At 39.1% G+C, this 13,087-nt stretch overlaps 1 protein-coding gene across 1 annotated transcript in view; it reads right to left on the bottom strand.

Moving 5' to 3' along the window:
* Positions 1–13,087, bottom strand: part of LOC136864453 (uncharacterized) — a 389,628-nt gene that overhangs the window by 301,283 nt on the left and 75,258 nt on the right. The gene's annotated exons all lie outside the window — the stretch shown is intronic.

Consider the following 13,087-nt stretch of genomic DNA (forward strand, 5'->3'; position numbering starts at 1 on the left):
AAGCCATTAGACTAATAACGATTTAAGAAGAAACAGTGCTGATGTTACTTCACAGAGACGAGGTAAACAGTGATTTCCGAGGTGTCAATTACTTCACTATTCATATAGGTATATACTACTAATAATACTAATAATAATAAAAGAGTACACCTAGGCTGTAGGATTCCAGGGAGCCTGGAGTGGCACGCAAACAGATTAATTCAGAGACTTCTGGCCAACTCATCCCAAACAGCAACATGTTTTTGGACACTGAACTTAAATACTCCCCTACGAGATGGAAAGTTGTATGAACTAGAGCAAACCCTGAACGAACAAGAAATACAACAAATTGCACTCCAAGAAACAAGACTGACTGACGAAATCACAAACGATTTCGGAAACTACAGACTTTTCAAGAGTAAAACACACAACGAATTCTCAAAAACACACTACTTTTATGAGTCAGTTTTACAGTCAAGAAAAATATACTCAACTCATTAACAAATGTGAAACCAGTAAACGATAGACTAATGACAATCACCATAAAGTTTGCAACAAAAAAAAACACACAAATCAATACACGCATGCCAATCAATGAGGACTTTAAAACAGACCGCAAAAAAAGTAGAAAAATCCTTTGAATTTTAGGAAGACATAGTGTCCAAAATTCCTGAAAATCACGCAAATCTCCTACTGGGCGACTCCCAATGCACAACAAGGCAAATAAAGAAAACATTTAAAAAATTGGAAAATTCCAAGCACATAAACTGACCAACTGAAATGAAAAAAGAATAGTCGAACTGTGCAGATTATTCAAACTTTAAAATCCTGTCAACACACTTCAAAAAGAAACCAGTAAAACAAACGACATGGAGATCACCGAACACACTCATCGGCGAATTTCAAATCGATCATGTAGCAATCTCTTATGCAAACCACAGAGAAATTATGAATATTCAAGTCAGAAAGGGTTCAAACATGGACTGAGACCATTACCTGACAATAATAAAACTGGTTAAAATCTCAGGGTTTCACAGAAAGAGGTCATCAATCCCAAAATTTGACACCGCTAGAATCCAACCATCTTTTACAAAAGAATTAGAGGAAAAGGAGGTAACAATTTGGAAACAACTCAAAAGCAAAAAAGAAAAACGAAAAAGATCTACTATTTGAAATCGAGAACAACTTTGAAAGAAAGCTTACATGAATTTCAAAACTAAGACTACGGGATCAATCAATCAATCAATCAATCAATCAATCAATCAATCAATCAATCAATCAATCAATCAATCAATCAATCAATCAATCAATCAATCAATCAATCAATCAATCAATCAATCAATCCTGATCTGCACTTAGGGCAGTCGCCCAGGTGGCAGATTTACTATCTGTTGTTTTCCTACCCTTTTCTTAAATGATTTCAAAGAAATTGAACATCTCCCTTAGTAAGTTATTCCAATCCCTAACTTCCCTTCCTATAAATGAATATTTGCCCCAATTTGTTCTCAATATCAATAACAAAGTCTCTGCTTCATGAAGGAAACGGGTCAACTGGCACTAAGCAACCAAGAAAACTGTGAGGAACTCGACTGATATTTTAAAGATTTACTGATCTCCCCGGAGCTAACACAAAGATTTTCACCAGAATTACCTGAAAACACCAATCCAAATTCATTACCACCGGACGAAGAAGAAATCCCATCACAGATAAGAACAATAAAGCATTGGGTTAAGACTGAATCATAGCAAAAGTCCTCAAATAAGCAATTTCAGAAACGATAAAAGAAATCACCAAAACATGCAAGATATTTGTCAAACAGAAAAAATCCCAGAAGTCTGGAAAAATGCATTAATTCACCCACTACACAAGAAGGGAGACAGAATAGACGTGAAAAACTACAGAGGAATTTCACTAATATCAGTTGCATACAAAATTCCATCCCAGTGTCTTCTCGATGGAGCACAACAAATAGAACCAGAAATCAGAGAATATCAGACTGTATTCGTACCAGGCTGATCGTGTCCAGAGCAAATCTTGAACCTAAAGTTAATCCCAAGAAATCAGACAGTTCTTAGAAAAAAATATAGTCAGCACATTTCTTGATTTCAAACAAACCTATGACTCAGTTGATCTCGAAACACTCTTACAAATATTGAAAGAACAACGTTTAGACATGATAACACCTGCAGTTATAAAACAGACACTGACAGACACAAAGTCCAAGATAAAATTCGTGGGGAAAAACTCAGATCCCTTCGAAATCTAAACGGGAGTGTGACAAGGAGATGGACCCTTTCCACTTCACTTCAACTGCATCCTTGAAAATATGATACAGAATTTAGTCCTCAAAATTCAGCAAACGATCACTTTAGACAGAGTAAAATTAGCGATAGACTACCTAGCATTTGCAGACGACGTAAAGTCTGTAACACGTTAAGTTTTTGAGATATACTGTAGATATACTCATTTTAAAATACACCCCCTTTCACCTCTTGTACCAACCCCCCTAAGTGGATTATTTGAAAACAAAAATATATATGTTTCTTTTCTTTTGAAAGAGGTTCGAAATACCAATTTTCATGTAGTAACATCTTCAGTTTTTGAGACATATGTATCCCAATTAAAGGAAATCCACCCATTGAAATCAACCCATTTTCACCTCTTTTCACACTCTTTAAGATAATTTACCGAAAACAATGCCCATTAGTGCTATTCGAGGAAGATTGTAACCTCCAACGGTATTCCGACAACATCCCGCGGAATAGCCGATTGACGTCTTTCTTGCTTACTACCCATGGAGCAACCTCCCGTTTACAGGAATGATGACGAAAATGGCAATACGTTACTTACCTGCAGGCAAGCAGTCAGAGACGTTGCCAAGGTAACCTGTAGGTTCATTGTCGGTCTACCAGTCACTAAATGCATGCATGAGACCCACGGAAATTAGTAATTTTCTCCGTCATTTGAAGAGTAAGCGAAATTATGTACATAAAAAAAGTTCTTTATAATGAAGGGACATTTCGTATTTAGTCAACAGCTCTTAAAGGAAATCAATAGTATAAGATAAAACGGAAGAAAATTGTTCTGGTTTCCCTATATCAGTTGCATACAAAATTCTATCCCAGTGTCTTCTCGATGGAGCACAACAACTAGAACCAAAAAATCAGAGAATATCAGACTGTATTCAGACCATATTCATATCGAAACCTTGCCCGGAATGAGTATACTCTAAATATGAAGCTTGGTCTAGATCTATCCAGCCGTTTCACCGCGACGGTGGAACAAACTGATAAACAGACACGAAAAAAAAACAGTGACACGGTCTTGAGTTGACGTAAAACGGATGAAGTTGTTACAGACGTGTAAAGTGATATTTGGAAACTCCTTTTTATAAAAAAAACACGTATTGTTTGGTTTTCGGAAAATCCATTTAAGAGGAAGTGAAAAGAAATGAAAACGGGGATTAGGTTTTGAATTGATTATATCTACAATATATCTCAAGAACTCAGCAAGTTACAGACGTGAAAACTGGTATTGGGAACACCTTTAAAAATAAAGAAACACGATTTTATTTATAAAATCCCCTTAATAGGGGCGAACAGAGGTGTATTTACAGTTATTTTCGGAGAAATCCGTATAAAATGTAGAATACCGTTGCGAAGTAAGGGCTACATTTACTAGTGTATACATATCAGAGACCTGCAGCCAGGCCCACCGCGCAGCACTTCAAACCCACGGGCTCCGGCAGCCCAGCCCGTGCAGTGCCGTTCTCTTCTGACGCGGCGGCGTACTCGCCCACAGCACTGGTCTCACACAGCCCACCACAGTCCACCGCACTGGGCGGGCTCAGTAGAATAACCTTGAGTACCTCTCCACAATAACATGTGCGCCGTACACAACGAAATGTTCACGTCACACTACTATTCGGATCATTCACTCTACGAATTCCCGTACGCTAATAACATATTTTAAAGTAGGCTAATCGCATTTTTAAATTAAACGGTAGAGATTTCTCCTGCACTGTAATAATAATAATAATAATAATAATAATAATAATAATATTAATAATAATAATTGAAACAAACAGAAACTTTATTATAAACTAACATTCGTTTGCAATTGACAACAAGTTAACTGAAAATGAATCTAAATAACACGAAGCATATTCATAGGACTTCATTCGCGTTTACCTCAAAATAAAATACAATCAGAAATGACGTGCAATATGTCAACACAAAACCAAACCTGAACATAGCTTTTACTTAGTGTGTGTAGTTTATTTGTCATTGTTAATGTGGTGGAATGGAATTACTGTGAATGAAAAGAAGAGCATCAGCATTGTCTGGTTGTAGAAGTGACCGTTGTGCTTTGAGAATGAAGCCCGCTGAACCGAAATTTCTCTCTGAAGCTGAACTTGATGCTTGCATACATATTACTTTCTTAGCGATCTGGTGAAATTTTGGATAGTTTTGTCCATTTGTTCTCCAATAGGACGCTATATCTATCTCCTTCCATTCCACAATTTTGCTTTAAATATCTTTCCAGCTCATCTGTTGGAATAGGAGCATCATGAACGTCAGTCCACGAAGAAAACTTCATTACTTTGGCAGGTTGTGGCATAGTAGTGGAGTCTGATGACACGGAAACATTAGAATGCTCGTCATTCAAGCACACCTCGTTCATCGTAAGATTTTATGTAATCATAAAAAGACAAAATCAATCCGACTCCTTTAATCTATGCTAATATAATAAAGAGAGAGCGCGAATTTTGTTAGTTTGTGTATATCTGGAGGGTAATCTCAGAAACTACTGGACCGATTCTAAAAATCCTTTTACTAATGCAAATATATATTAACCCTGAGGGACATGGGCTGTATGTTATGACTTTTGTCATGTTACAGACATGGAACCTGATACTTAGAATGTCCTTTAAAAATAAAGAAACATGAATCTCTTTTTTGTTTTCGGAAAATCCACGTAGTTGGGGGTAGAGGAAGGGCTGATAAAGGGGTTGAATTCTTTTTATGCGGATACTTATATCTCAAAACCTGAAGATGTTACAGATGTGGAAATATGTATTTGTAATCGCCTTTAAAAATAAATAAAACTTTGTTTTACTTGAGAGAAGACTTTCTCACGTGTACAGTTCTATGTTGCATGGTCATCTCAGCCCCAAAAGGCAATACCACAAACTTGGTTTACAAAAAGTTTCTGGGTAAATGAAACTCAATTTTTCAGTGAGGTTTTATACTTCAGTGATTTTCAGATAATGTCTTAGTACAGTACCGAGGAATGATTACTTTTATCAAATTACGAAATCCACACAAAAAGCCACGGGTAACTGCTAGTGTGTACATAAAGTTCACCGCAGATCGTACAGCACACTAAATGGATGTATTTCCCATCACTGTCAACTGCAGGCTTGAATATCAACTAAATACGACTTTTAAGTTTAGGATCCGGTTCAGAAGTCTTGTATTGTGTGGTTTTTAGTTCGTTCGTTGCTTCTTTCTTACTTCACGATTTTTTTTCCACGGTTTCTTTTCTTTTGGAATTACAGTGCACATTCGTTTCCGATAACAGAATAGACGGATAAGTCAACCTGAAAACCACAGCAACTTCGATCGGCTCCACTCTACCGTAATACAACGAACTCCGATGACTCGCAGCACACTACACACATTGAAGCAGTCAGCCCATAGAACTACCACAGCGCTGTCCTTGGCTCACCGCGGACGAATGACAGACCGGCCCGTGCGATGACTTCACGGGTTTCGTATGTTCGAGCCTTTCAAAGCCCATTGCAGTGTACTGCCGAAGCAGCTCATGGGCGGGGCCTCTCTGTAGGACTCTGATACATATAAAAGGCACTGTCCTGACTTGACTGTCACATTGAACGCCCAGTCAAAACTATCAGACATACAAAAATGAAATTTTGGGGATACATATATATTGCAGTGTAGGTGTTCACAAAGGGAGTATTTTTCGACATTTCATCACTAAGGGGTTGGAAAGATGGGGGAGGGGAGGGTTGAATTGTTTAAATGAGTGTGTCTATATCTCAATCACTTAACAGTTCACAGACATAGAAATTGATATTTGGAATCTCCTTTAAAAATAAAGGAACACGTATTAATATCCTCATAAACATAATTCAACCAATTTTTCACTTCTTTTCACCCCTCTTAGGAAGATTTTCAAAGAATAAATATATACGTCCTTTTTTATCTTTAAAGGAGATTCCTAATACCAGTTTTCCCGTCTTGCAGGTCTCCAGTTATAGAGATATATCTTCATAAAGGAATTCAACCTTATTCACTTCTTTTCAGCCCCCTCCCCTAAGTGGATTTTTCGAAAGAAAAAAAGAAACGTGAAGGAGATTTCTAATACCAGTTTTCAAAGGGTTTTCGGTGGTTTCCCATTTTCACACCAGGCAAATGCTGGTGCTGTACCTTAATTAAGGCCATGGCCGCTTCCTTCCAACTCCTAGGCCTTTCCTAACCCATCGTCGCCATAAGACCTATCTGTGTCGGTGCGACGTAAAGCCATTAGCAAAAAACAGCTAGGTCATCGGCCCCTAATGGTAAGAGGTGAACGAAACGAAAATTAAAACTTCAAAACTTCAAGTTTGGTCGTTCACGTACCGCTAAAAATAGAGATAAACAATGCAAGCTACAACAGATAAAACATAATTGGGTGGATTCACCCGAAAAGAAAACAACTAATATCATCCATATAAAGAAAGTTGTAGGAGGTCCGCTGTCTGTAATTTCGTTTGTCAAGTTTTCAGATATTCATATTTGAAAAGTACCGTGCAGCGAAGGCCCCTTATTTCACACCGTAAGGTGTTTTCTGGCATTTGCTATAATTTTTATTGTATTTATATTCTACTTCTTCTTTCCTCTTTAATTTCTTGCCTCTGCCATGCCACTTTAGGCTTAAGTAATAACACCATAAGTCGTCTTCTTATCTGTTTACGTATGAATCCCTGCACCTAAATTTCGCCTCTGTTACCGCCTTCTTATATCGTAACTCATACCATCACAATTTATTGAGCAGTATTTTATTTTCAAATATATCCAATTGGTATTTACATATTTGTCCTATCCGGCTGTCCTCAGTTATAATCATATTTTATATTAATTTGAACTTCCTTATCTGTATTACTCCGTATGTATGCGAGTGCTAATCCAGAAACCTGGACACTCTTTTCTTTGAGGAAAATTTCTATGCTATTCAAATGTATAACTTTTGGCCCCGGAAAATATCGAAATAGGAATGCATTTTCATAACGGTGCAGACTTTCAATACATTTCCGTCTTCTTTGAAATCGTTTACGAAGAGACTACCCCGTTCGTTCATCAAGTACTCATTTGAGAACATCACCTTCAATATTATGTATTTAGAACTAGAACGATCTTTCACCCTTTTTGCTAGGTGAATAATTGTGGTGTGATGCAACCGTTGAGTAATTTTGTCCTCATATGAGGACATGCTTTACATACAAAACCATGTAAAATAAATTTACGAAAATTGCCTTGTAGTTTTCCTTCTTTGTTACCTAACTGACGTGAAGCGAAAAAGATTTCTTCGATCGGTAGAAATAAATCTTGAATGAAAAGGCTAAATATTATTTATATAATTTATTTATAATTTATAGGCAATGTTCTTCCTGGGAGACTGCCCCAGATACAGACCAGTGACGACTGATTGACTTATTAAACATATGCGTCTGTCCATGTAAATCAAATTTCGGAATTCACATAGTGAATATTCACATATAACGAGAATGAGCTAGTGCAGGTGGTAGTGGTGAAGGTGATTATTGCTTTAAGAACAAATACAACTTGGCAACAATCCTAACAACACTAATGAGAGGAAAGAGGTTTGGCACTTCCAGGAATAAGGATATCTATAAAAGAAAGACTAAGCTGTGAAGGGAAGTATCTTAAGGGACTTTGAACACATACGATTATTATTTATGTATTGTCATGCAGTTTAGAAATTATTTTATTACGTTTAGCGTTCTAAACCCGGTTTTTCAACCACAGGTAAGCGGGTACCACCGGTTGTGCTTGAGGTGTTGTCCAGTGGTGACTGAGAAGAATTTGAGAACATGATCATCGTCTATGCAACTTTTGGATTAAAGCACTGTGTGACTACTCCGAGCTCGCCGAGAGGGCAGTTGCAGTCCTAGTGTACAGTACTCTTCGACGACATATTTATATGAACAAGGATTTTGAAGACAACATGTTCATCAAAAGCAAATAGCGTAACATGAGGCTAAAACTGAAGAAAATTCAGCCTCCTCTAAATAAACTCGTACCAGCGATGCAAGTTCAAGTATTGCATTCTGTCGTATCTATTTCTATTCACCTTTTGAAATTACAACCGTTATCTTCTTCCCGATCTTTTCCCCGTTATATTGGGATCAGCATTCAATGTGAACTCGTTCCAGTTTTACGGCCGGATGCGCTTACCAACGTCAACCTTACGTGTAGGCATGTATTCAGTATTGTGAGTGCCGAGCGAGCTGGCCGTGCGATTAAGGGTGCACAGCTGAGCTTACATTCGGGAGCTAGTGGGTTCGGAACCTCCTGTAGATAGCCCTAAAGATGGTTTTCCGTGGTTTCCCATTTTCACACAAGACAAATGACTAGTTAAGATCGAGGCCTATTTCCTCCCACTCCTAGTCCTTTCTTGTGTCAGTGCGACGTAAAAGCAATTCCAAAGGAAAAAAAGAAAACCAAATGATATTGTGTGTTTCCATTGTGTTCGTTAGTACGGTGTACTTTGTGTATGAAGAGAAGTGTATTGTAACAAAACACACAATAACAGTCCCCGAGCCAGAAGAATGAACCATACGCAGTTAAAACCTCCGACTCGGCCGAGATTCGAACTCGGGACCCCTCAGAATGAAAGCCAGTACGCTGCCATTCAGCCAAGGAGCCGGCCTTTCATAAGTTACAATAGGGCATATATGTTATTAATTACATAGCAATTAATAAACAACATATTGCTTTTAGAAATACGATTAAGCCTTCAAAAACGTGATTTTCGTTATTGTCTTTAGAATTTATTAGTGATACTTGAACTAAATGGAAGAGGTAGAGGGGGTACTTCGGAGTGAAAAGTTTGGAAAAAGTGTATTAAAAGGTTTGTAAATTTGGAAGGGAACAGTTTTGATGGACACATATTTTGATTATTGTGCTGGATGACATTTCTAGTAATATTTCAGAGAATGCTGAGTTTAACTACTCTGAATCGTGTTCTTTAAAGGAACGCGTGTTTCATTCGCTGTGGAGAAAGTAAGCTTGTGCCTGCACCTGATCCCAGTCAACTGACAGGACCTGTCAAGAGTCGCTGACAATAGTAGTCAGAACTCATAACATTCCGTTCGGTCTTGTATTTCCCATGGAACAGCTGCATCTCACACAATTCGCTTTCCAAAAAATGGCAGATGGTGTATGTATATTTGAAATATATGTACGAGGTAGCTTATCCATTGCATTGCGTTCTCCTCTTTTCGAGGTAGAATATTACACACATATCATGTCAGTACTACTGCGCATGGACAGACTGCGAAAACGGAATAATAAAATAAAAAGAAGAAAGTGGATATAATGCGCAATCCAGAACAAGCACCAATCAGAGTCAAGTATGTCATAAACAACCAACAGCTGTTGTTTACAGTGGAGTCCACTCAACTACAATGTCCCGGGAGAACTCAAATCACCACCGACCACTTCTTATGTCATAAATATCATGTGCGCGGGTCCCCTCTTGAAATGCTCATGACAGCATTATGGCTAACTCTGTGTGTTGCGTTGTATGGTGATGGGGCTGTCCAGTTTTCGCTCTTTGAGAGCCAACTTTATTTCGATATGTATGTGTGTGTGTATCTGTTGGTGTGCCCAGTTACGGATAATTGAGGCATTTTGACATTGCAGTGGCATCAACCGTTATAAATACGTCATACCGTGGTTTATGGCTAGCCATTTGTCACATAGTGATGCCAACTACTGTACCTGCACGTTCATGTTCGCCTGTCCCATATTTAGTTACTATACTGACAATGGCACTGTGAAATATATCTAGCACCCTTGTAGTCCATTTGGGCGAGCGGTACATTTATCACGTGACTTTAGCAAATCAGGTCAATTACAGAAGTTTATTTTCTTGTGAGATCATCTTACAATGACACAGTCATAACTTTACAACTTTGATAATTAGAATTAGTATTGATACTATGAATTATTAGTAGTCTGAGTTGGCTGAATGGCCAGCGATGAGTCCTTCCGTCTAGAGGGTCTCAGGTTCGACTCCCAGCCGGATCGGGGATTTTAATCGCGTCTGATTAGTTCTTCTGGCTCGGGGTATGGGTATTTGTGTACTTTGCAACACTCTACTCTTCATATTCAGATAACACACCGCGCTACCAACCACTACAGAAACATCGCAATAGTGATTATATTCCTCCATAGAGATGTGATGACCGGGCGAGTTGGCCGTGCGGCTAGGAGTGCGCGTCTGTGAGCTTGCATCCGGGAGATAATGGGTTCGAATCCCACTGTCGGCAGCCCTGAAGACGGTTCTCCGTTCTTTCCCATTTTCACACCAGGCAAATGCTGGGGCTGTACCTTAATTATGGCCACGGCCGCTTCCTTCCAACTGCTAGGCCTTTCCTATCCCATTGTCGCCATAAGACCTATCTGTGTCGGTGCGACGTAAAGCCACTAGAAAGAAAAAGATGTGATGTCAGGAAGAGCAACGGCTGTAAAATAGGGCCAAATCCACACGTGCGACACAGTTCACACCCACCATCCCACAGGTGCGGGAAAAGTGGTAGAATAAAAAGATTAATACTATGAATGTCCGCCTCTGTGGTATAGTAGTTAGTATGATTAGCTTCCACCCCCGGAGGCCAAGGGTTCGATTCCCGGCTCTGCCACGAAATTTGAAAAGTGGTACGAGGGCTGGAACGGGGTCCACTCAGCCTCGGGGGGTCAACTGAGTAGAGGTGGGTTCGATTCCCACCTCAGCCATCCTCGAAGTGGTTTTCCGTGATTTCCCACTTCTCCTCCAGGCAAATGCCGGGATGGTACCTAAATTAAGGCCACGGCCACTTCCTTCCCTCTTCCTTGTCAATCCCTTCCAATCTTCCGATCCCTCCATAAGGCCCCTGTTCAGCATAGGAGATGAGGCCGCCCAGTTGTATCCCCCGACCCAATGTCTCACGCTCCAGGACACTGCCCTTGAGGTGGTAGAGGTGGGATCCCTCGCTGAGTCCGAGGGAAAAACCAACCCTGGAAGGTAAGCAGATTAAGAAAGGAAGCTATTGTTTAAACGTCGCAAAATTCGGGTAGGTCTTTTGAAGACGATGGAAAATGAAAAGGCTAGGAAATAGAATGTGGCATAGCGACCGAGGCCTTAATTAAGGTAAAGGTTTCTCCCGATATAGAAACCATCTTCAGGGCTGCCAATAGTGGGTTTCGGACTCACCATCTCCCGAAGGCAATCTAATAGATGCACGGCCCGAATATCGTAGCCAATTCACTCACTCAATATTATTATTAATAATAGGAATAATAATAATAATAATAATAATAATAATAATAATAATAATAATAATAATAATAATAATAATAATAATAACTTTGGAGCTTGAAAAAGTGATCTTCGTGCGCATAGCTGACATTAACATGTTCTTAGTCCGCCTTTTCACATCTTTCATACATCAGCCTCTGTAGTGTAACGGTTATGTTATTAAGCTGCCGTCCTCGGGGGCCTGGGGTCGATTCCCGGTACTGCCAGAAATTTAAAATTGGCAGACGTGCTGGTGTGGTACATGCAGCTCACCTCCATTGGGGGTGTGCCTGAAAAGAGCTGCAACACCTGAGGATGAGGACACGAGTTCACTTTACTTTATCTTTTATATCCAACCACTTTAGAACAACTCTTGATTCTCTTTAAACCTGATAGGCAGGCTATTAGGTTTGTGAAGGTACTGATTCTTTTTCGGTGTCCTTAATGGCGTTTTTATTTGTTTCTACTAGACCTTCATTCTTTATGAGTAAAACAACTGGAGAATTTTTCACTCCCCACCATATTCTTTTGTAAATTCGTTACCCCTACTTAATTGGCATCGTGGCCAACTTAAACTCCTTATAGAATTTCCATCTATCGATATTCCACCCTCCTAGTTGGAAATATTGTGCAAACATCCATTAGACAGTACTGAACCCGTAATTCATTATTTTCAACTTGAAATTTAATTCACTATTCTTTTACGCCGGTTAATTGTGCTTATGTCTTTGTAATACGTTAGTAGGTGTGTCACTTCCTTATATTTATAGCGTGAACTGTATTGATTTTCCTTACGGTCTTTTCCTAAATCTTTGTTCTTATGTAGTCCCTACGCCAATTTAACTGCTAAATTATCGCTCTTCTTTGTTAGTTTATTTTCTTTGTTATGGTTTTGTTTTTACTTCAGAAAATTTTGCTGTTATATTATTTCCTGATTGTTGTTTTTTATTCTATGGACCGGGCACTACGGCACGGCACACGGACGGTAGTTTCCCATTCGGCTTGCTTCACTGAAATCCTTACTGCTCCCTTTGGCTATAGATGGATATTTCAATACATAAACCTAAACGAATTAATAAATAAACCCCATCTGTCATTTTTTATGATGAATGCACGAATGCTGATATTCTCGAGAAATGCCTTATACTGTATAATGGCGAAAACCGCATGGAAGTCCATCGAGTTGTTCTCGAGATTAGCCGCCACAGACAGACAGACAGACAGACAGACAGACAGACAGACAGACAGACAGACAGACAGACAGACAGACAGACAGACAGACAGACAGACAGACAGACAGACAGACAGACAGACAGACAGACAGACAGACAGACAGACAGACAGACAGACAGACAGATAGGATCCAGGACTTTATTATATTATATGTGGAGATGTATGGCACGAAAGACGTAAAGAACCGATGTGCAGTATCGTTCTCATGTTTATGTTTATGTATATATTTATTGCAATTAGATATATGGGATTAACGTCATGACTACATGTTCAGAAGCAATAACATTC

Source organism: Anabrus simplex, chromosome 1 (genome assembly GCF_040414725.1).
Source record: "Anabrus simplex isolate iqAnaSimp1 chromosome 1, ASM4041472v1, whole genome shotgun sequence".
Lineage (NCBI taxonomy): Eukaryota > Metazoa > Arthropoda > Insecta > Orthoptera > Tettigoniidae > Anabrus > Anabrus simplex.